Genomic DNA, 24,257 nt, shown 5'->3' on the forward strand with positions numbered 1-24,257 from the left:
TGATGAGCATAGTAGACAGCAGCTATTGTATTGTATCTTCATAGATAAAGGGTGTGGTTGGTCTTAAACACATTGAACTTGGAGTTAGATGGCATAGGCTTTAAGTTCCAGCTCTGACAATGGCTGTGTGGCAGTAGACAATTTACATAAGCTTACTGAGCCTCAGTTTCCTTGATGAAATAGAATATTTATATTATCTCCCTCAGGGGTGTTTGGAGAAAGGTACTTTGTAAACCATAATATGCTAAAGCTGTAGTTATTATTGTACATATTTTCCTGTCCCTGAGATCTCTCCTTTTCTATCAGCAATTTTTTCCCCCTATTAATATTTCTCCAGGATTCTGCAGACTGTTTTCTTGGAGCTTCCCTGACACTATTAGCTAGCATTTATATGCTATTTATAGCATTTATATTTTATATATAGCATTTATGCCATTTTATAGATAAGGGAATTGAGGCAGACAGAGTTAAGTGAGTTACACAGCTAGTTAGCATATAAGTCAGGATTTGAACATAGATCTTCCTGATTCCAAGTCCAGCACTCTGTTCATTGTTCCACTTTCCTGCCTCTACACATTTAGGGTTTCCAGAATTTTCTATCCTGTCATCTGGATTCAAGTTTTATCTTGCTTGAAATAATAGGAATATTCCTAAAAAGTCATTTGCAAATAAAATAAACTTTCAAGTACTTAGACATTTCACTTTTTAAAAAGCTCAAGATTAATTTTTTTTATAAAGTTGATAGTCTTTTTAAAAATTATGCAATTCTTTTAAATATATTTCTATATTTGTCATGTTGGGAAAGAAAAATCAAATCAAAAGGAAAAAAAGTAAGGAAACAACAAAAGGTGAAAATACTATGTTTTGATCCATACTCAGTATCCAAAGTTCTCTCTCTGGATGCAGATTCTTTGTAATTGTCTTGAATCACCACATTGTTAAAAAGAGCCAAGTCAATACTGGTTAAACATCACAAAGTCTTATATATAATGTTCTCTTGGTTCTGCTCACTTCACTCAGCATCACTTCATGTAAGTCTTTCCAGGCTTTTCTGAAGTCAGCCTGATCATTTCTTATAGAACAATAACATTTCATTTCATCCATATACTATAATTTATTCAGCCATTCCCCAACTGAGGGATGTCCACTCAATTTCTATTTCCTTTGCACTATAAAAGGGGCTGCTACAAACATTTTTGTACATGTGGGTCCTTTTCCCTCTTTCATGATCTTTTTGGGATACAGACTCAGTAGAGACAAAAACTACTTGATTAAGGGGTATGTATGACCCTTTGGGTATAGCTCCAAATTGCTCTCCAGCATGTAATCATTTCATAACTCTATAAGCCATGCATTGGTGTCCTAGTTTTTCCACACGCCTTCCAACATTTATCATTATCTGTTCTTGTCATCTTAGCCAATCTAAGAGGTAGGAAGTGGTGCTTCAGAGTTGTTTTAATTTGCATTACTTTAATCAATAGTGATTTAGAGCATTTTTATATGACTAGAAATGGCTTAATTTCTTTCTTTGAAAATTGTCTTTCATGCCTTTTGACCATTTATTAATTGGGGAATGGCTTATATTCTTATAAATTTGAGGCTATTCTCTATATATTCTATAAATGAGGCCTTTATCAGAAACCCTAGCTATAAAAGAATTTCCCCCACCTTCCTGCTTTCCTTCTAATGTTGATTGCATTGGTTTTGTTTGTGCAAAACATTTTTAATTTAATGTAATCAAAATTACCTATTTTGTACTTCATAATGTTCTTTAGTTCTTTTTGGCCATAAATTCCTCCCTTCTCCACAAATCTGAGTAGACTAAGTTGATAGTCTTTAGAGGAGCTATAAAGAAAGGGGCACATTATCTATCTGTCTGTCTATCTGCCTATAGACCTAGCTGGTGCAGTTAGGAATACTCTCTTCCCAATTTTAAATCCAGCTTCAGTCATTTACTAGCTTTGTGACTCTGGGCAATTCCTTTAACTCTGCTCAGTTTCCTCACCTGTAAAATGAGCTGGAGAATGAAATGGCAAACCATTCCAGTATCATTGCCAAGAAAAACCCAAATGGGGTTACAAAGAGTCAGACATAATTAAATGAATGAACAACAACAACAAAAATAGAGAAAGAATCTTGGACTGGAAGGTTTTAGTCTTAGCTCTTACTTTTAGTGGGTGTACAACTGTCATTTCTAACAGGCCAACAAGAAAACCACTTTCCCCAAATTTAATCCCTTGACAATTCAGATGTTCATTCATTTGGTTTATTTATAGCATACTCAAGCATAACACCACATTGACAAGAAGTTCAAGGATCATCTATACAGCTGAAAGGGACCTTGGAGACTGCAGAATTCAACCCTTTCATTTTTCAGGGTTTTTTCAGGTGGTTAAGTGACTTGCTCAAAGTCACAAAGTTAGCTGAAGAGCTTTTCCAGGATGAACATTCCAACACATGACAGATTCCAGATAGAAAATCTGCTAACTTGTTCATGACTTTGAAAGGTAAACAAGGAAGATAATGTAGTACTCCCTGTCTGACTAGCCATTCCCTAAAATACTTGAAAAGAGCTATGATTTCCTTAATCTGAATATTCCCTCTACTGACGCAATTAGAACCCCTCCACATCTTTGTAGATGGTCCTCATGATATGTCTTAGAAGCGTCATTCTCCTGGGACCAGCCTGTGGTGATCAGCCTCTCTCTGTGTGGGTCACTGTCTTTGCATTGTACACAGGTAGTCCATCACTAGGTCCATATTCAAACCATCCCAGCTTTTATAGAGCTTGTGATGTCTTAGAATAGCCCAATAGAACCCCCAGATCACCTCTATACCAAATTGAGTCATCAGTCAGATATGTTCTACTTATGCTTTGATTTCTCAGCTGTTTTATCTGTTATCTCTTCCCACTGTTTTCATCTGTTATCCGCATCCACCCAGTCTGGGGTGAGAAGAGTTACAGAAACCAAATGTTCATTCAAATTTGGCCCCTAGGGACAGCCTTCCAGTGTTCTTATTGTCTTTCTCTCTTTGAAGTTGCTGACATGCCCCAACAGGAGTCATCTCCTTTATCAGTACATGTCAGGGCAGCGAGGACACCTCTGGCTAAAAGTCTGAGTTACCCTGAACCTCAAAAGTGTCACAGCTCCCAAACTGCATCTATGGCACCCCATCAGCTCACAGCTGGCAGTTATTTAAGAATCAAAAAACCGGTATTGGATTGCAGATCCTTAAGAATTCTTTATCATTTATAGTATTTAAACCTTTCCTTTGTGTGGTGAGATGTTCCTTTCAAAATGGTAGCTTTGGGCAGTTTGGGCATAATCTCTAGCCTGATGAGGAAACCTGCTCCTATAGTATCTGGTAGCCATCTCCTTGCTTGCTGGTATTAGGAATTGTCTGTTTGTTTGTATCTGTCTTTCTGTCTGTCTGTTTCAGTCTCTGATTCTGTCTCTCTGTCTCTGTCTCTGTCTTTCTGTCTCCCTCCCCCTCTCCTTCCCCCATTCTGTGTGTGTGTGTGTGTGTGTGTGTGTGTGTGTGTGTGTGTGTGTCCGTGTCCTCTGGCTCTGACTCTGACTTAGTCTCTCTATGTCTCTGTCTCTGTGTCTCTGTCTCTGTCCCTCTCTCTCTGTCTCTCTCTCTGTCTCTCTTCTCTCTCTCTGTCTCTCTGTCTCTCTCTCTCTGCCTCTCTCTCTTCTCTCTCTCTCTCTCTCTCTCTCTCTCTCTCTCTCTCTCTCTCTCTCTCTCTCTCTCTCTCTCTCCTCCCAAAACAATTGGGGTTAAGTGACTTGCCTGGAGGTTATATAGCTAGGAAGTGTTTAGTGTGAGGTCAGATTTTAACTCATGTCCTCCTGACCCCATGTCTGGTGCTTTTTCCAATGTGCCCTCGAGCTGCCCTTATATGTTCTTTTTGGACCATAGTTTCTGACACTAGCCCAGGTACTCAATTCAAATCCTATCTTCAGGAGAATAATCTTTTTCACCTCCATCCCCATCCCCATACTCTTCATCTTCTACTGCTAGTCCCTTCCCTCCAACATTATCTTCCATCTAAACTGTATATGTCTTGTGTGTACAGAGTTGTTTGAATGCTATCACCCCTATTAAAATACAAAACACAAAGAAAGGCAAAATTACAGTGCTTACCTTGAGGACAGCGACTGTAATTTTGCCTTTCTTTGTGTTCCCAGCACTTAGCATCGTCCCTGGAGAAGAGTTAAGAACTTAACAAATGCTTGTTCAATGACTGATATGTCTTGTTCCCCTTATGTGCCTGGGGAAACAAAAGTTCCTTGAGGACTCCCACTGTTCTGTGTGTATACTTTTTTTTTTCTTAATTAAATGTACTTATTTATTTAAAGCTTAAATGCAAAACAGAAAAGGAAGAAAATACCATGTGCAGCACAGAACATAAGCGAGAATTGAAAATATAAAACAGTAAATTTCCATTTCAAGGAAGCCTATATTGTGTCCAGAGTTATCCAGCTTTTCTTTGCTTCCTTGTAGGTTTTTCTTTTGTTCTTTGCCATGTGCTTTTTATTTTATTCTTTTTTCTGTGTCTCTCTGTATTTATGTCTCTGTCTGTCTCTGACTCTGTCTCTCTGTCTGTCTCCTCTCTCTCACACACACACACATACACACACACAAATATGAAGAACGGTTATATCAGAGGTTCTCCAGCATGCCTCTAGAGCTACAGTATCAGGCAATTTTCTTATCAGAAGTTGTGCTAAGATTGCCAAGACTTCACTTGTACTAGAAAATTGACCCCTTGCTCCTGGGGAAGGTACCAAATGTTGCCACCAGACAAGAGAATATGAGATAAAGGAAAACACATACACATACTGCTCTCCTGGCTGCCTCCCTTGAAGTCAAAGATCTGGCAGGGAGAAACGAAGGTTCATTTATGTTTGAGATATTTTCCATAGACCTAGACCATGCAATTCTACCTCTTTCAGGTTCTGATCTTGCTCAATAAAAAACCCTAAATTATTGGCAAGCCTTCCCAAACATGAATACCTATAGAGAGCCACAACAGTTTTATTCCTCCTTAAACATCTCACTGGTACCTCTTTACACCACCAGGATGGTACTGCAATTGCTTGCAATGCCTTTTATTTGGTTCTCATACTGATTTGGAGTTTCTCCAGTACTTCTAATAAGTGAAGCAGACTCCAGGTACTATATATGTGAAGTTTGGGGAATATGGGTTGTTCAAAGAGCATTAGCCCTTCTGGTGTGAGGGCTTGGCAAGCAGCTTCCCAAGGCTGCCCATTCACTTTTGGTGTCTATATGGCACTCAACTCTCACCATGGCTCCAAGAAGCTGTCCCACATACAGAGGTCACACCCCAGTAAACTATACCAGCTTGATGTCCTCCAAGTATTGAGGACACAGTTCCCAGTCCAGGGCTAGAACTTAGCTCTGGAAGAGAACTTCAAAATCCCCTAGCACTTAGTAATATCAAGATACTAGTAGAAAATCCCTTGTTTTCCAGAGATAAAGCTCAGCCTGTAAGCTGCACACTGAGTGTGGTACAGCAACAATTCTTTGTGTTCACCTTCTGGAACTAACGATCTCTTAGGTCAGGCAAGCACCAATAGGCCCAGATGTGGAACCCTGCTATGAATGGATTTTTTGTCTCTGGACAACCTTGTCTCACTGTTTTTCTTATGCCTCACTACTGTAGCTACACTACACTGTCTGACTCTTTGGCTACAAATATAGAAATCAAGGTTCAGCTCCCTTGACTCAAGTTCACTAAGCTCAGGGCCTGGCACATGTTCAATCTGCCTCTTTACTTGCAAACCATTTCCCTCATTTGGACAAAAAAACTTCTGTTTGATTCCTGCCTCTCCTGCTTGATTCTGGCCACCCACAAGGGAGAGGCTAGTTGATAGCACAGTGCCTGGGTACTAACTAACTGACCTAACTAACCCAATTCCCTAATTTTACAGAATAGAAAATGGAACTCAGGCTGAGAGAATTAAATCTGAGGTCACCTAACTAGAAACTGAGGTCATCAGACAAGAATTTTGGTCTCCCAACTTCCAATTCAGCAGTCCTTCTGCCATACCCCCTCACTTCCTCCATTTACCCATCCTATATAGCTTCCTACTTTGTACAAGCGTTCTCTGCAGATTGAAAAGATTGGTTCCTTTTCTGTAAAACATGAGGCTTTACCCAGATGGTTTTTATGTCCCTTATATTACTAATAATTTAGTGTTAACAGAGAGGCTGTGTAGTACTGTGGATAAAGCACAGTATTCAAGGTCAAGAAGACCTACCTTCAGGTTTTCTTTGTGACTTTTGGAAAATCACTTAGCTTTCCAACTCCCCAAGCAACTCTTTAAAAATTTAACTTTTGGATAAAATTTTTGTTATCAGAACAAACTCATACCAGAGCAGAAAGTTTGGGAAGCAAGGAAGGTTTATTAAATGTACCAGCAAGGAGCCCCATCTGTCTGACCAGAGACTCCCCTAAAGAACAAAGGCTTATTTATATAGGTCTTAATTAAGTGGTAGGTAGATTGGAGTTGGGACACCCCTTGATTGGACAGGGCTTATTGCTGGGGATCCAGGAATCATGGCAGGAAAATCTCTCTCTGAGCTAGCTATTTTTCATATCTCTGTCCTAATGGGTGGGATTGCTCCCATTTACTTGCTGTTTCAGCAGAAAGAGAAAAGAATTGTGTATAGGGCAGGAGCTGCAATAAAACAAGGCTGGCAATACACAAAATAGAGTTGCTTTAATCTCCCTACATAGAGAAGATGTGAACCTTCATTAATTGAGGGAATTCACTCATCTGGAAGTTCCCTATATATCACAGGTGAGCCCCTCTATTCCTCTCCATATGTCCCTAAATTCTTTTCAGCTCTGAAATTCTGTGATCCAAGATCCAGTTCTAGCACAAATCTGACCATGCTACTCTTCTGCTTAAGAAATTTCAACGATTCCCTATTGCTGCTGGAATAACATATAAACTACTCTGTATTTAAAGCTTTCTAAAATCTGGTTCCTAACTGCTTTCTGGGTTTCTTGGATATTACTTCCCTTCGTGTGCTTCACATTTCAGCCAAGCTGGCCTGCTTTCCATTCTTAGAACTTGGCATTGCATCTCCTATCTCAGTAATTTTGCACAGACTGTCCTCCATGCCTGGAATGCACTTTCTCTTCATCCCCAGCTTTTAGAATACCTAGCTCCTCTCAAAGTTTAGCTCATGTGCCAACTCCTAAGGGAAGCCTTTCCTACTCCCCAAAGTAGATAGTGCTTCTTTCTTCCTCCAATTGTCAAGTATTTTCTTGTCTTTTTTCTTATTGTATATTCCTCCTTTCCCTAGAGAATATAAACTACTTTCTAGCTGGAATTGTTTTTCATTTTGTCTACATTTCCCCAGGGTATAGCATAGCATCCTTCAAATAGTTGGTTGTTTTGGATTAAAATAGAAGAAGGATTTAGGCTTTGGCAATAATAATAATAATAATAGTCACTAACATTTATGTAATACTTTAAGGTTTACAAAGTATTTTGCAAATATTATCTTACTTTTTCTTGAGAGTTATATTATCCCCATTTCATAGATCAGGGCTTCTTAAAGTTTTTCCACTCAGGACTTCTTTTCACCCAAGAAAATTTTACATTGTATATAGGCATATAGGGGCAGCTAATTGGTGCAGTGGATAGAGCACCAGCCCTGAAGTCAGGGGGACCTGAGTTCAAATCTGGCCTCAGACACTGGGCAAGTCACTTAACCTCAATTAGCTCAGCAAAAAAAAAAAAAAAAAAGAAAAAAGAAAAAAAAGAAAAAGAAAAAGTAATGAGTATATAGGTATATAAAATAGATATGCAAATCAAGCATTTATCAATAACAAATAATAAATTTATTTTGAAATAATTCTTTGGTACACATATACTTTTACTATTAAAGATAAAAGCAAATTTATATACTAGTGAGATGGATATGCGTGTTTATTTTTTTATGTGAAGAATTAAATCTTGGCAAAATAATTGATACTGCAAAAACCTTTTACTGTTGATAAATTTTTGTGACCTTCACATTCAATTATGGCACTCCACGTGAGGTTGTGACCCACAGTTTAAGAACCTTTATCATAGGTGAAGAAATTGAGACATGTAGCAGTTAAGTTATTTGCCTAGCTAGCAAGAATCTGAAGCTGGATTTGAACTCAGGACTTCTTGACTCTTGGAACAACACTCCATCTATTGTCTTGATAGTTGTCCTGATACTACAATCTATAGCTGTCTTGATAATTCAGGAATAGTCAAAAAAAGCCTTTAATTAGGCTTTAGGACAGACTAAACTACTGTGTCACATAGCTGCCTGGAATGTTAAGGAATAGTCAGGGAATAGGAACTTGCATGGACAGGAAAAATAGTATCATGGAAAGTGCACCATATTTGTAAAGATATTTGCTTTCCAGCTCTATCACTTATCACCTATGTGACCTTAGGCAAATGGCTTCTCTTCTCTGGGTCTCCATCCTCCACTTGTAAATGAAGGGATGGAAGGAGATGATGTCTAAAACTTGTTGCCAGGTCTAGATTAGAAGATCACAGATTTAGGATTGGAATAAAACTTGGAGGACATTAAGTTCTGTTCTTTCATTTTACAGGGGAGGAAATTGTCCAGTGATTCTATGGAATTCTTGCATCAAATGTAAAGCCTTTCATATGCACATTTAATATTATTGACTCACCATCAGACCAAAGACAAACTCCTTGAGGATACTATCTTATTTTGGTCTATCTCAGTCTCTAGTAGAGTGCTTGGCACTTAGTAAGCACATAACAAATGGTCTTTGATTGATTGTTCCTTTGGTCACTTCTAGGGGGAGGGATGCCAAGTTGAAAAAGTAGAACCTTGAAGAATGGTAACCAGCACCTTGCAAATGTACCATGTAGGACAGATGTAAAAAAGCATGCAAATGCTTAGGAAATTATGATGATTGGATTCTCTTTGCTCTCTTACCCAGACCTTTTAATCACAGACAATGCATCTGGGAGATAGCAAGGTACTTTTCTTAGGGTACAATTTCTGGGTATGAGACAGAACAAAGCCAATTTAATTAGTTTCCACAGGGATCAGACTGTTAAACTTTGATCTTATTAGGCTATTGCTCAATCCAGTCGAGTTTCTAGCAGTTTAAGTCTAGTGAAATTCTGCCTTAATCAAAAAGTGAAGTTTAAAAGAGACAGTTGATTCCCCTGCAGACAGGGGGCATCCAGGCATCAAGAGAAACAGTGAGAATGGTTTTCCTATTTCTTGCCTTCTTTTTTGGCAGTATCAGAGTCAGCTTGAGATTCTCTGCCTGGCATTGGGAGGCTCACTCTAGGGCCAATGTCATTGGGAAGAACACTTTTTAACTTTTTGGCCCTGGGAAAACTCTGACCTGTGTAGTGTAGTAGAAAGAGCCCCAGCCTAGGAGGCAGGAGCTCTGGGTTTCCATCCAGGATCTGTTCCTACTGCATTACTTTCATTTGGAAAAGTTGCTTCCTCTTTCTATGTCAAACTTCTACAAAATGAGGAACTGCAAAGTATATTCCAGTTGTAATATTCTATGATGCAGGGGTTTGAGAAACTAAGGAAAAAACCTCCTCAGTGTGGTAAGCTACATTTTTGGCTGGCTACCTTTTACCTCTAAGAGGTTCCTCCAGCTACAGGTCAGTTCCCATCCAGGGTATATGAAGAAAGAGAGATAAGGAATACAAACTTCTGGAGGAAAATAACAAAAACAAAAACTTGGGGAGAAGATCTAGATTTAGAGCCAGAAGGGATTTTAGATGTTATCTAGTATAACCCATTTTTTTTTTTAGAAGAAACAAGCCAAAAGAGACTAAGTAACTTGCCTAGAGGCATATAGGTAACAAAGTGGAAGATTTAGGATTTTTATCCAGGTTTCTGACTCCTAAACCTTCCCACTATATAAGAAGACTCTTACAGGTGGCTGTGAGGTCTCCCTGAACTAGAGTGCCATTGACAACTCTGGTTTCATCTAACAGAAGAAAATTTGGAAGTTTTATTTCAATTCCCTCTTCATATTAGATGCTCATCCAACATTTCTGACAGGAGTAACATTTCTAAAGAATGTTATGGCCCAATTGGGTTTGCTGGGGACTCAGATGACCTTCCTGTGATAGCTCCTCCATCCCCAGCTAACTTCCATTCACTGGCCCCCAGTCCCTCAGTGGGGGCCCCTGGAAGGTAAAAAAGCTATTAGGAGCCACACTTAGTTCTTCCCAGAATAGGAGTGATCCTGTCAATCTGCTTAACAACCCAGGCTCATTGGAAATCAGGCAGCAAGCAGGTTCCTTAAAAGGGAAATTGGTCAATTGTAAAAGAGCCTACTTGGCCCAGTACATACATCTTTATTGGCAAGATTTCCTCCCTTGCTTTCAGCTGAGATGGATAATTTTTCTCAGCTCTCATCCAGCTTTTCTTAGAATTCCCACTTGATCTCAATACACTAGACATCAGAACATTATCTCATTCAATCTGGGCTTGCTTGTGGTATCATTGGGCCCACTAGGCCCAAGTTCCTAGTTATATTGGGGCCCTAATCCAGCAAGAAGAACCTGTCTGGAAAGCTCATCCCTCCCTCCTCCTCTCCTTGAAGGGCTGAGCCTCAGAACAAGGGCTGTAATCACAAAACAGAGAAGGGGTTACTAGAGTTCAATAGGCAGAAGCTTGCAGCCACCAAAGCAGATGTCTCTCCATTCCTCTGTCAGCACACAAGTCAGATCAGATTGTTCTTATCTGCATGGGCACAGAGACTTAACTGGGGGAAACACAGATGGGGAGGAGACTAGGCTGAAGTAAAATAATCTAGAAAGCTTCCAGAGAGAGGCTTTTTAACTCCTCTTCTCATTTTCATCCTCTCCTAATAGAGAAGCAAGATGTAGTACTATGCTGCCCAAGCTTTTAAAATAAAAAGACCCCATCAAGATGGGGTCAACCATTACTGTCTATTGATTGAGAAAATGCATGATGATGAAAAGCTTCCATGAATTTGTATCTTATTAATTACAACATCTGCATGGATTTGAAAAATAGAAATATACATATGCAGAGCTGGACAGAGCTGGATCTAACTTGGGGCCCCTTGGGCTTTGTCGAGATAGCCACTTAGAGTTAGTGCTTTCCTCTCAAGCTTCCTACTCCCAACAATCTCACAGCAAAGTTTTAGGCTTTTTTTCCAGACTTTACCTTCCCACTGCAGTGGAATGGCTCCAACAAGCCATCTGGATCTTCAGTATGTAGGACACCTGGGAGCAGCCCAGGATCATTGGTGAAAAAGTTTGTGGTTCTCCCACTAGTACTGCAGTAGAACAGCTTGATGAGTTGGTAGGCAAGTTCTTCCCGCTGGATCAAGGCCCAGGACAAACTAGAATCCTGTGCCCAGTAATCCAGTACTGCCAAAACTATAAGCAGCCCCCAGATTGAATGGAATGGTTAAAGATCCACTTTCTAATGCCTCAAGATCAAGCTGAACTCTAAGGAGAATTAGGTGGAAACTAAAGAAATTCTCCTCATAAGAAATTCTAAAACTTTATCATTCTTTGACTTCCCTCTCTATTATGCCCTCTGTAACTCTTCTCTATTGATATTGATTATTAGCTTTCTTTTTAAAAATTTTTTTCATTATAGCTTTTTATTTACAAGATATATGCATGGGTAATTTTTCAGCATTGACAACTGCAAAACCTTTTGTTCCATTTTTTCCCCTCCTTCCCCCCATCCCCTCCCCCAGATGGCAGGTAGACCAATACAAGTTAAATATATTAAAGTATATGTTAAATATAATATATGTATACATGTCCATACAGTTATTTTGCTGCACAAAAAGAATCAGACTTTGAAATAATGTACAATTAACCTGTGAAGGAAATAAAAAATGCAGGTGGACAAAAATAGAGGGATTGAGAATTCTATGCAATGGTTCACACTCATTTCCCAGAGTTCTTTCATTGGGTGTAGCTGGTTCTATTCATTACTGTATTTTTGGAACTGATTTGGTTCATCTCATTTTGTTGAAGAGAGCCTCGTCCATCAGAATTGATGGCTGTTATCTTAATTTCTTAATGTCAGAGTTGTCTTAATTTGCATTTCTCTGATTAATAATGATTTGGAGCATTTTTTCATATGGCTAGAAAAAGTTTCTTTCTTTTTTTTTTTTTTTTTTTTTTTTCTGAGGCTGGGGTTAAGTGACTTGCCCAGGGTCACACAGCTAGGAAGTGTTAAGTGTCTGAGACCAGATTTGAACTCGGGTCCTCCTGAATTCAGGGCTGGTGCTCTATCCATTGTGCCACCTAGCTGACCCTTAGAAATAGTTTCAATTTCTTTGTCTGAGAATTGTTTATATCCTTTGACAATTTATCAATTGGAGAACGGCTTGATTTCTTATAAATTAGAGTCAATTATATATTTTGGAAATGAGGCCTTTATCAGAACCTTTGACTGTAAAAATGTTTTCCCAGTTTATTGCTTCCCTTCTAATCTTGTCTGCAATTAATTTTGTTTGTATAAAAACTTTTCAATTTGAAAAAATCAAAAATTTCTATTTTGTGATCAATAATGATCTCTAGTTCTTCTTTGGTCACAGATTCCTTCCTCCTCCACGGGTCTGAGAGGTAAACTATCCTATGATCTTCTAATTTATTTATAATCTCATTGTTTATGCCTACATCATGAACCCATTTTGACCTTATCTTGGTGTATGGTGTTAAGTGTGGGTCAATGCCTAGTTTCTGCCATATTAATTTCCAATTTTCCCAGTAGTTTTTGTCAAACAGTGAATTCTTATCCCCAAAGCTGGGGTCCTTGGGTTTGTCAAAGACTATATTTTAAAAGTTATTAACTATTTTGTCTTTTTAACCTAACCTAGTCTACTTATCAACTAGTCTATTTCTTAGCCAATACTAAATACTTTTGGTAACCGCTGCTTTATAATATAATTTTAGATCTGGTACAGCTAGGCCATCTTTATTTGATTTTTTTTTCATTAGTTCCCTTGAAAGTCTTGACCTTTTGTTCTTCCAGATGAATTTTGTTGTTATTTTTTCTAGGTCATTAAAATAGTTTTTTGGGAGTCTGATTGGTACAGCACTAAATAAATAGATTAGTTTAGGTAGTAATGTCATCTTTATTATATTTGCTTGACCTATCCAAGAGCACTTAATATTCTTTCAATTGGTTAGAGCTGACTTTATTTGTGTGGAAAGTGTTTTGTAGTTTTGCTCATATAGTTCCTGACTTTCTCTTGGCAGATAGATTCCCAAATATTTTATACTATCAGCAGTTACTTTAAATGGAATTTCTCTTTGTAATTCTAACTGTTGGATTTTGTTTGTGATATATAAGAATGCTGATGACTTATGTGGGTTTATTTTGTATCCTGCAACTTTGCTAAAGGTATGGATTATTTCTAATAGCTATTTAATAGAACTTCTGTGGTTCTCTAAGTATACCATCATATCATCAGCAAAAAAGCGATAATTTCATTTCCTCATTACCTACTCTAATTCCTTTAATCTCTTTCTCAATTCTTATTGCTGAAGCTAGCATTTCTAATACAATATAGAATAGTAATGGTGATAGTGGGCAATCTTGTTTCACTCCTGATCTTATTGGGAATGGTTCCAGTTTATCCCTATTACATATGATGGCTACTGATGGTTTTAAATAGATACTATTGATTATTTTAAGGAAAAGTCCATTTATTCCTATACTCTCAAGTGTTTTTAATGGATGTTGGATTTTATAAAATGCTTTTTCTGCATCTATTGAGATGATCATATCGTTTTTGTTAATTTGGTTATTGATATAGTCAATTATACTAATAGTTTTCCTAATATTGAACCAGCCCTGCATTCCTGGTATAAACCCTACTTGGTCATGGTCTATTATCCTGGGGACAATTTTCTGTAGTCTTTTTGCTAATATTTTATTTAAGATTTTAGCATCAATATTCATCAGGGAGATGGGTCTATAATTTTGTTTCTCTGTTTTCAACCTACCTGGTTTAAGTATCAGTACCATGTCTGTGTCATAAAAGGAATTTGGTAGGACTCCTTCATTCCCTGTTTTTTCAAAAAGTTTATATAGCATTGGAGTTAATTGTTCTTTAAATGTTTGGTAGAATTCACATGTAAATCCATCTGGTCCTGGGGATTTTTTCTTAGGGAATTGGTTGATTAATAGTTTGTTATATTTCTTTTTCTGAAATGGGACTATTTAAGCAATTTCCTTCCTCCTCTGTTAATCTGGAAAGCCTATATTTTTGAAGGTAGTTATCCATTTCACTTAGGTTATCAAATTTATTGGCATAAAGTTGGGCAAAGTAATTCCTTATTATTGCTCTAATTTCCTCTTCATTGGTGTAAAGTTCTCCCTTTTCTTTTTTAAGATTAACAATTTGATTTTCCTCTTTCCTTTTTCTAATCAGATTTATCAAAGGTTTATCTATTTTATTGGTTTTTTCATAAAACCAATTCCTAGTTTTATTTATTAATTCAATAGTTTGTTTTTTTTTTTACTTTAAATTTTATCAATTTCCCCTTTAATTTTAGAACTTCAAGTTTAGTATTTGATTAAGGGTTTTTAATTTGGTCTTTTTCTACCTTTTTAAGTTGCAAGCCCAATTCATTGATCTTCTCTTTCTCTATTTTATTCAAGTAAGCCTCTAAAGATATAAAATTTCCCTTTATTACTGCTTTGGCTGCATCCCACCAATTTTGGTATAATGTCTCATCGTTGTCATTTTCTTGGGTGAAATTATTAATTGTGTCTATGATTTGCTGTTTCACCCAATCATTCTTTAGAATGAGATTATTTAGTTTCTAATTACTTTTTGGTCTATTTACTCCTAGCTTTTTGTTGAATGTAGTTTTTATTGTATTGTGATCTGAAAAGAATGCATTTACTATTTCTGCCTTTCTGCATTTAATTTTGAGGTCTTTATGTCCTAATATATGGTCAATTTTTGTATAGGTTCCATGAACTGCTGAGAAGAAAGTATACTCCTTTCTGTCTCCATTCAGTTTTCTCCAAAGCTCTATCATACCTAATTTTTCTCTTTACCTCTTTAATTTCTTTTTTACTTGTGGCTTGATTTATCTAATTCTGAGAGTGCAAGGTTGAGACCTCCCACTATTATAGTTTTGCTGTCTATTTCTTCTTGGAACTCTCTTAACTTCTCCTTTAGGAAGTTAGATGCTATACCACTTGGTGAATATATGTTTAGTATTGATATTTCTTCATTGTCTATGCTACCCTTTAGCAAGATATAATTTTTTTCCTTATATCTTTTAATTAGATCAATTTTTGCTTTTCTTGATCTGAGATCAGGATGGCTACCCTTGCTTTTTTTACTTCACCTGAAGCATAATAGATTCTGCTCCAGGCTTTTACCTTTACTCTGTATGTATCTCCCAGGTTTAAATGTATTACCTATAAACAACATATTGTAAGGTTTTGGCTTTTGATCCAGTCTGCTGTCTGCCTCTGTTTTATGGGAGAGTTCATCCCATTCACATTTACGGTTAAAATGACTAATTCTGCATTTTCTGCCATCTTATTATCCCCGGATTATGCTTTTCTTTTTCTTAACCCCCTTTACCCCCTTCCTCAACATTAAATTGATGGGCCCTACTTGCTTCATGCAGCTCTCTCTCTTTAGAATTCCTTCCACCCCCTTTGAATCCCTTCCCCTTTCTTATACCTTTCCCTTATTACTCTTTTCCTTTTCCCTTTTCCTCTCCCACTTTTTAATGAGGTGAGAGAAGTTTTTCTGTAAACCAAATATGTCTAATATTTTCTTGTTGATATAAATCTTATGAGAGTAAGATTCACACAATGTTCCTCCTCCTCTCTAAATTCCCTCAGATATGATAGGTTTCCTTTGCCTCTTTGTGGGATGTAGTTTCCCTCTTTTTATCTCCCCTTTTCCCTTTTTCTGATACTATCCCCTTTATATTTCTACTTCCCTTTTTTATGTTATGTCAGTAAAATCAAATTATACATGTACTCTTTATATATATCCATAACAGAAATACAGTTCTCAAGAGTTCTTTTTACCTTTTTCTGCTTCTCTTGAGTCTTATAGTTGGAGGTCAAATTTTTTGTTTAGTTGTTTTTTTCATTTCAAATGGAAATTCACCTCTTTTATTAAATGTCCATCTTCTTCCCTAGAAGAAATGATCAGCTTAGCTGGGTAGTTTATTCTTGTCTGCATTCCAAGTTCTTTTGCCTTTTGGAATATCAGATTCCAAGCCCTTCGATCTTTTAATGTGGAAACAGCTAGATCTTGAGTGATCCTTATTGTGGCTCCTTGGTATTTGAATTGTTTTTTTCTGGCTGCTTGCAATATATTTTCCTTAGTCTGATAGTTCTGAAATTTAGCCACAATATTTCTTGGAGTTTTTATTTTAGGGTCTTTTTCAGAAGGTGTTCAATGAATTCTTTCAATACCTATTTACCTTCTGATTCTATTACATCTGGGCAGTTCTCATTGATGTTCTGTAAAATAATATGTAGGCTCTTTTTTTCACCATAATTTTAAGGAAGTCCTATAATCCTCAGATTATCTCTCTTAGATCTATTTACCAGGTCTGTTGTTTTTCGAAGTAGATATTTAACATTTTTTTCTATTTTTTTCAATTTTTTTTGGTTTTGCTTGACTGATTCTTGATGTCTCAATGAATCATTCATCTGTATTTGTTCAGTTCTGATTTTTAATGAGTTATTTTCTTCATTAGCTTTTTTACTTCTTTTTGTATATGTCCATTTGAGGTTTTAAATGAGTTGTTTTGCTGTATGGAATTTTTTCCCATTTCATTAATTTTTTTTTAACTGAGTTATTTTCTTTTTCCAATTCACAAATTCTATTTCCCTGCAGTCCCTGAGAGTTCTTTAGCTTTTCCAATTCACATTTCAGGAAGTTGTTTTCTTTTTCCACTTTATCAAATTTTTCTTTAAGTGAGTTATAAGCTTTTTCTGTACTCTTTTGCATAATTTCTCTTTCCTTTCCCCATTTTTCTTCTAGCTCTCTTTTAAGATTTTTTATAATTTCTTCTAGGAGAGCCTTTGTGATGAGGACCAGGTTACATCTTCATTTGGGGTTTTTCTGGAGACTGTCTGCTATTAGTCTCCTTGGGGTTGAAAACCTTCTCTCTGTATAGAAGCTGTTGATGGATTTGCTTGGCTTTCTTATTCATTTTTTTAAGCTCTTAGGGTTTGCCTTCAGGACAAGGGGGTTACCAGCTTCCTCTGCAGATCAGAGGATCCTCTGCAGATAGCCAGATGCTAAGAGCAGTAGAGTTGCGGAAGTGCCCTGGGAAGAGTGTCTCCGCTCTGGGTATCACAGGTCAGCTGCAGAAGTGCCCTGTGAAGAGCCCTGCTGTGCAGATTAGCGACTACCCTGGGACTAAAGGCTTAGCAGTGAAAGTGTCACTGCCCCAGGCAGAACCTCTCCGTGAGGATTAATAGTTGCCCTGGGAAGAGGCCCATACCTGAAGTATCTCTACCCTGGGGAGCATTTACACAGCAGAAGTTCTATTGCCTTGGGCAGAGCCCTCTTGCTATGCAGATTTGTGGCTGCCCTGGGCAGAGCCCCCCACTGTGAAGATTAGAAGCTGCCCCTGGCTGAGCCCCCCTGCCTTGCAGAAGTGTGACTGCCCTAGGCAAAAGCCCCTCACTGCAGGATGCAACTGCAGAGCTGTGCTGTGGTCTGTGGTAAATCATTCCAGTTTTGGGTGAGTGTAGCCAGATCCTGTTAGATTCTGGCGGTTTTTGGAGTATACTCTACTTTTGACTTTAACTTCTCTGCTTATATACTGCTTTGCAACAAAAGCAGAGCAGCCAACCTGTGGTAGAGTCCACCCTGTAAATTTCCCAGCTATGGAGACCACCCTCACCCTGGTCCGCTCAGTATTCTAGCCTCTTGTTCTATCTCCCTTCCTGTGCTGGTCTGCTCCCACCAATCAGGACAAACCTTTTCTGGTGATCTTCCAGATTATCTTCTGCTGTTGTACTTCCAATATTCATGGATTTTACCAGTCAAGCACTATTTTTGAGGCTGAATTTGGTAATTAGTAGCTTAGAATGTCACGTGTGTTTTCTCTGCTATCTCCACCCCCTCTATTAGCTTTCTCCTAGATCTCTTCCTTTCATTTTATTCTTTTCTTCTCATTCTTACAGAAACCTAGTTTCCCACCGAAAACACCAGTCATATCTCTTGGTTCTTTATTCAAAACTGGATACTTCTTCTTTCACACTGCACTGTCAATACAAGCTTAGGACACAGCATTGATACACTCCTTCCTCCTCAGTGCCACTTTTAGACTCTCTCTTTGACATTTTTCTACCTTTAAAATTCAGTATGTCATGATTTCCAAAGATAATTCTCTATCCATTAAACCCTATTGCTTCTCTTTTTCAACTCTTAAGGCCTGTGAAACCTAAGATTATAGATAACCTGTTCTCAAAATTCCTTTTTTCCAATCCTATATTGGGAAAGGAAGATGGATTTTGTAAGGACTAGCTGGGAGATGGGTAAATTGGGGCCAGAGCTGCTTACCAGCACAGTAGATAGAGTCTGGAGTCAGGAACATTCATCTTCCTGAATTTAAATCTGGCCTTAGATACTGTGTGACTCTGGACAAGTCACTTAACCCTGTTTGCCTCAGTTTCCTCATTCCTCATTTTCTTTGGAGAAAGAAATGGTAAACTACCTCAGCATTTTGCCAAGAAAATTCTAAATGGGATCACAAAGAGTCAGATTTGTTTCTGAATAAATTGGACTTACACCTCATAGAGAAGCTGTGGAATGCTGCTGACTGTGATCCCTGGTCTCATTTTCCCCTTTATTGGACAACTAAGTGGTTCAGAGGGTGAAGTGCCAGGTCTGAAGTTAGGAAGACTTATTTTCTTGAGTTCAGATCTGGCCTCAGATACTTATTACTTGTCTGTCCTTGGCAAATTTTTTAATCCTATTTTTCTCAGTTTCTTTATCTGTAAGATGAACTAGAAAAGGAAATGGAGACCCCAAGTGGAATCATGAAAAGTTAATTGGTTTTTGTCCTTCATCCTTGCAAAAGACCAAAATGACAGAGTTGGAGTCAAGGTAGTGACTGATCAAACCATATTAACTTGGAAGACTTTACTACAGGTTGGTCCACATGAACATTTGAGCATAGAAATCTAAATTTGTGCATCTTGAATTTCTTTTGAACTATTGTAATTCTGCTTCATTTGTTCTATATCAGCCTTCTTGGTGCAGGCACACCATTCTGAGTGGTTCTGTACCAGTGTCTCCCACGTCCCACAATCTATTCCAAAATTCTACAGAAAAATCGTAAGAATATTCTTGTGTCACTTCTTCTGATGACTCTGTGACTCCTGCCCTGTATGAGTTCTCCATAAGATAGACTTTTAACCAAACTTGCAATTGATATTTGAACAAAATGACCAGCTCTTGATGTTGCACTGTCTATACTAGAATTTGAATGCTTCTCAGTTAAGATCTAGAAAAGACCTCAGTGCCTAGAACTTTATCTTGCAAGGGGATTTTTCAAAAATTTCTTAGACAATTCAAATGGAACTGATTCAGTCATTACCCTGACTATATAGCAACAGCAAACAAAAATAATCTGGGAGACATCAATTCAAATAGTATTTTATTTTTTCTAACTAAATGCAAAGATAGTTTTCAACATTTACCTTTGCAAAACATTGTGTTCCAATTTTTTCTCCCTCTTCCACCTGCCTCCTCTAAACAGAAAGCAATCCAATATAAGTTAAACATGTGCAATTCTTCAAAACATATTTCCATATTCATCATGTTGCTCAAAAAAAATCAGATCAAAAAGGGAAAAATACATGAGAAAGAAACAAAAACAAGCAAACAAACAACAACCAAAGAAAGGTGAAAATACTGTGCTTTGATCTATATTCAGAAACATCAATTCTCAAGGGAAATACCAATGTTGTTGTTGGCTACAGCCTTCATAAATCCAGTACTTTTGCTTTTGGGAGTCAGCATTCCATATTACAAGAAAATATACAGGAGGAAAGAACCATTCTCATTTTATAGCACTCTGAGACTTATAAAGCATTTTCCTCACAACAATCCTGAATGTGTTATGATTTTTTACAGATGAAAATAATGGAGATTAAATGCCTTATCTAGAATTACTACAGAGTAGTTTGAGAGCTCAGGCCTGAATCCATATCTTTCAATTCAATGTACTCCATTTAGATTCTTGTTTTTTCCTATATTTTCACACATTTTCTACCAGGTCTATCAGTTGATTCTGTAGGTTTTCCAGTTCTCAAGATAATTAAGTGATTTTTCCAAGGCTGTTAATCTGCATGGGTTATTGCCTTTTCTATTACACAAGGCAACCTGGTGAATAACAATGTCTCCAATCTAAACATATGAGATAGTCTTGTGGACTCTCTCAGTAAAACTCAAATTAAGTTTACCGTGTGTGAAAGTGACCCACATTTTAATATGAATGGCTTAATTTTCCTTCCTCCATATGATGCTATGATAGTGGTCCTCAGCAGTGTGTTTTCTGTGAGAGAAATCTGAAAAATACCTATACACTTTTGCTAGAAGAAGAGGTAACTGTATAGGTTGAATCTATCAGCTGGCCCTTAACATTCCCATTAACCACATCCCTCATTGTGGCTCATCTTGGTTCTCTTGCTCCAGTTGAGCCAATTTGGTTGCTGACCCTTCTATTATCTCAAATTCTTTTTTGATACATTGATATCAACTCAGTGCCATTCCCTGGTACACATTCATCTGTGCATTATTGAGTAACAATTTATGACACACAAAGAGAAAGGAATAGTGATTCCATTCATTTCTCTATTAGAATTTTCCAAGATGGCAAAAGGGAAAATAATTGTCTGGACTAGTGAGTTCTTGACACATTTTGACAAAGCTGCAAAATCTTCCTTATAATGGAGCAGTATGGCTTGGCCAAATGAGTACTGGCTGAGGAATCAGAGAACCAGCCTCCAAGCCAAAATCTGCCACTTTCTTAATATAATTCCAGATGGATATCATAATTCTTATTACTTCATGGGGTTATTTTGGAATAAAGTGAAGCAATATGTTGGAGACAACTTTGTAACTGAAAAGCACTATAGAAACGAAAGGGATTGGTATAATTTGACATTACTATTCCTTTTTTATTTTCAAGTTTTTATTAAAAATTGAAAAACCATCAATAAATTTGAGCAACCAAAAAAAAAATAAGGATTAAAATCTTATATAGGACACTTAGTATTTCATAGAATGGAACCAATCTAGTGGGTAGCAAAGTGCCCAATAGATTGTTTCTTTGCGTAGACAGCAAACAAGGTTTGCTTTTGCTTTTGTGTGCCTTTCAAAATCTGCTTGAGATTCTATTACCTTTTGAATTTGTTTTCCATTTATACAAATGTATGTATACACATATGCATACATTTATATCTATATGTATATGTAGATATAAATGTGTATGCAGATAGATAGATAGATAGATAGATAGATAGATAGATAGATAGATAGATAGTTTTGGTCAATGTATACTAAATTTAAATTATTCTGGGGGTTTTCCACTACATTTTTAAGAGATCTCAGCTGTATCTTGACCTATTCTTCAGATTTGTCGGTTCATTCTGTGCTTTCTGATTTTTGAGATAATTAAGTGATTTTCTATGTGTGTATTCCTTTGGTTGATCAACATTGACTATAATTCTTTTTTCTCCATGTCAGTTGCTATTTTAATCAATTGAGTGTTTCAGGTTTTCAATATTCTTTATACTGACCATTTTCTTAATTGCCTGACAGTGAGTTTTAACATCTTCTAATTCTATCTGGAGTGTTTATAATTTTTTTTTAATCTTTACATTATTTTATTTGGTCTTTTCTTTTCTTCTTCTTCTTCTTCTTCTTCTTCTTCTTCTTCTTCTTCTTCTTCTTCTTCTTCTTCTTCTTCTTCTTCTTCTTCTTCTTCTTCTTCTTCTTCTTCTTCTTCTTCTTCTTCTTCTTCTTCTTCCTCTTCTTCTTCCTCTTCTTTCTCCTCCTCCTCCTCTTCCTCCTCTTCCTCCTCCTCCTCCTCTTCTTCCTCCTCCTCCTTCTCCTCCTCCGCCTCCTCCTTCTTTCTTTTCTTCTTCTTCTTCTTTTTGCAAGACAATTGAGTTTAAGCAGCTTGCCCAGGATCAAATAGCTAGTGTTAAGTGTCTGAAGTCTAATTTGAATTCAGGGCCAGTGCTCTACCCACTGAGTCACCTAGCTGTACCCCACTTAATATCTTTAAATGTGACATCCATCTTTTTGAGTTTGTCTCTTGGATGACATACATTGTGCTTTAGTTTTAGTGTGTTAGTTTATTTTTAAAAATCTGTGTAGCATTTTTTAACTGTGTCAGCACTTAACATTATTTGTTTTTTATTTGTGTGTGTGTTCAGCTGTTTTTACTCACTTTGGTCTATCATTGTTTGAAGAGTACATAAAGACCCTGGTGCAGCCACATTGACGTTAAAGTCATAATAAGCCATTGTTTAGTCTGTTTTAAAAACAGCAGGTATTTTCTAAAATACCTACATGATCAGAGCCCTGTGATCATCCTGGGAATACAAAGTCACAAACAAAACGATCCCTACCCATAAAATAATTTATATTCTACTGGGGGGGAAGGGGAGGGAGGAGAGAGCCAGCTTGTACACAATTAAGAACAATGTAAGGGAAGTTAAGAAATGAATGAAAACTAACAACTGTGGGATCAGAGATGGTTTCACCATCTTGGCACCTGAGCTTATTTTTAAAGGAAACAATGATTCTGAGAGATGAGGATAAGAAAGGAACACATTCCAAACATGAGGAGCTGCCTGTCTGAATGTAGAGATAAGAGATGGAATGGTAAGTTCAGAGAACAGCTAAATGGTCCATTTTGACTGGGATATAGATTTTATAGAAAGCAGTAGTGTGAAATCAGATTAGAAATAGTGGTAGGAACCATCTTGTGGAATGTATAAATGCCAGACTGAAGAATTTTATTTTCTCTTTCTGGCAATAAAGATCCACTAGAGATTTTTGAGTCAGGGAGTGACCTAGATAGACCTATGTCTTATTTTGTTTTAGTAGTTATGTGGAGAATGGATCAAAGAGGGAAATGGGGAGTCTGAATTATAATAGTTCAAGGGAGAAGTAAGAAAAGGTTTAAGTTGAATGGTGGATTTGTGATTAAAGATGAGAAAAATGCAAAAAAAATATTGCAAGTGTAGAATTGTCATGATTTGACAACAAATTGGATATGACCAGAAGGAATCTAATGTTATAGACTTCAGAGGTTGATGTCACCTTTCCCAGAAACAGGAAAAGTTTTTGAAAGCTTCCTTTACATAATTCTTTCAATCTGATCCTTATGTAACTCCAATTGATCCTTACTCAGCCTCACTCCTGGTTATTTTTCTTGTAGTACTATAATTCCAATAAGATTATTGATTTTCTTAATTTTTCCTTTGATCCTTGTGACTATAAGTACTGCACATAATGCAATTGAAAGTTTTTAGCCCTTAGATATAAAAAGGTATCCTCTAATTTTCATTCTTCCCAGATTGGACAGTCATGTTCCTTCATCTGCTCTATGTATTCCTGTGGTTTTCTTAGCTCATAGAAAGTCTGACTTGAGAGGGCGTTCCAGAAGGGAATTCATCCCCAGAAATAAAAAAAAAACAATTAATTGATAAAGACTGTATGCTGTACTGAAAAAAGTTGTGGATCAGGAAATAGAAGCCTTTGTTTACCTACCAGTTACTGAACACAATTTTGGATATGGAATCATGTGGTAGAGTGGAAAAAGTGTGGTGAGAACCTGGGCTCAAATCCAAACTTTCCTCCCTTACTATCCATAGAATCTTTTGGACCTCGGTTTCATCAACTATAAAATTATAGGTTTGGTCTAGATGAAATCTAAGGTGCCTTATAACTCTAAGTCTACAATTCCATGATCATCTTTGAGCCTTACCTTTCACATCTGAGAAATAATGGTAATATTATCTGCCCTGTGTTATCTCACAAGGATCATTTTTTAAGGTTCTAAATCTATAATTCTCCTGGGAGGAGATTTTTGTAAAAGCACTTTTAAAATTACATACACTGTCTTAGTGTTATTATAAATAAAAAGAAAAAACTACCTATGTACATACATACACACACATATATATGTATGTGTGTATAT

At 37.1% G+C, this 24,257-nt stretch overlaps 1 long non-coding RNA gene across 1 annotated transcript in view; it reads left to right on the plus strand.

Annotated features, from left to right (window-relative positions):
- The first annotated feature begins 22,864 nt into the window (after positions 1 to 22,864).
- Positions 22,865 to 24,257, plus strand: part of LOC141554603 (uncharacterized) — a 28,301-nt gene continuing 26,908 nt past the window's right edge. The window contains exon 1 of the long non-coding RNA XR_012485900.1: positions 22,865 to 22,936. This is a non-coding gene — a long non-coding RNA (uncharacterized LOC141554603). The remainder of the gene's footprint in view (positions 22,937 to 24,257) is intronic.

This window comes from Sminthopsis crassicaudata, chromosome 1 (assembly GCF_048593235.1).
Source record: "Sminthopsis crassicaudata isolate SCR6 chromosome 1, ASM4859323v1, whole genome shotgun sequence".
Taxonomy (NCBI): Eukaryota; Metazoa; Chordata; class Mammalia; order Dasyuromorphia; family Dasyuridae; genus Sminthopsis; species Sminthopsis crassicaudata.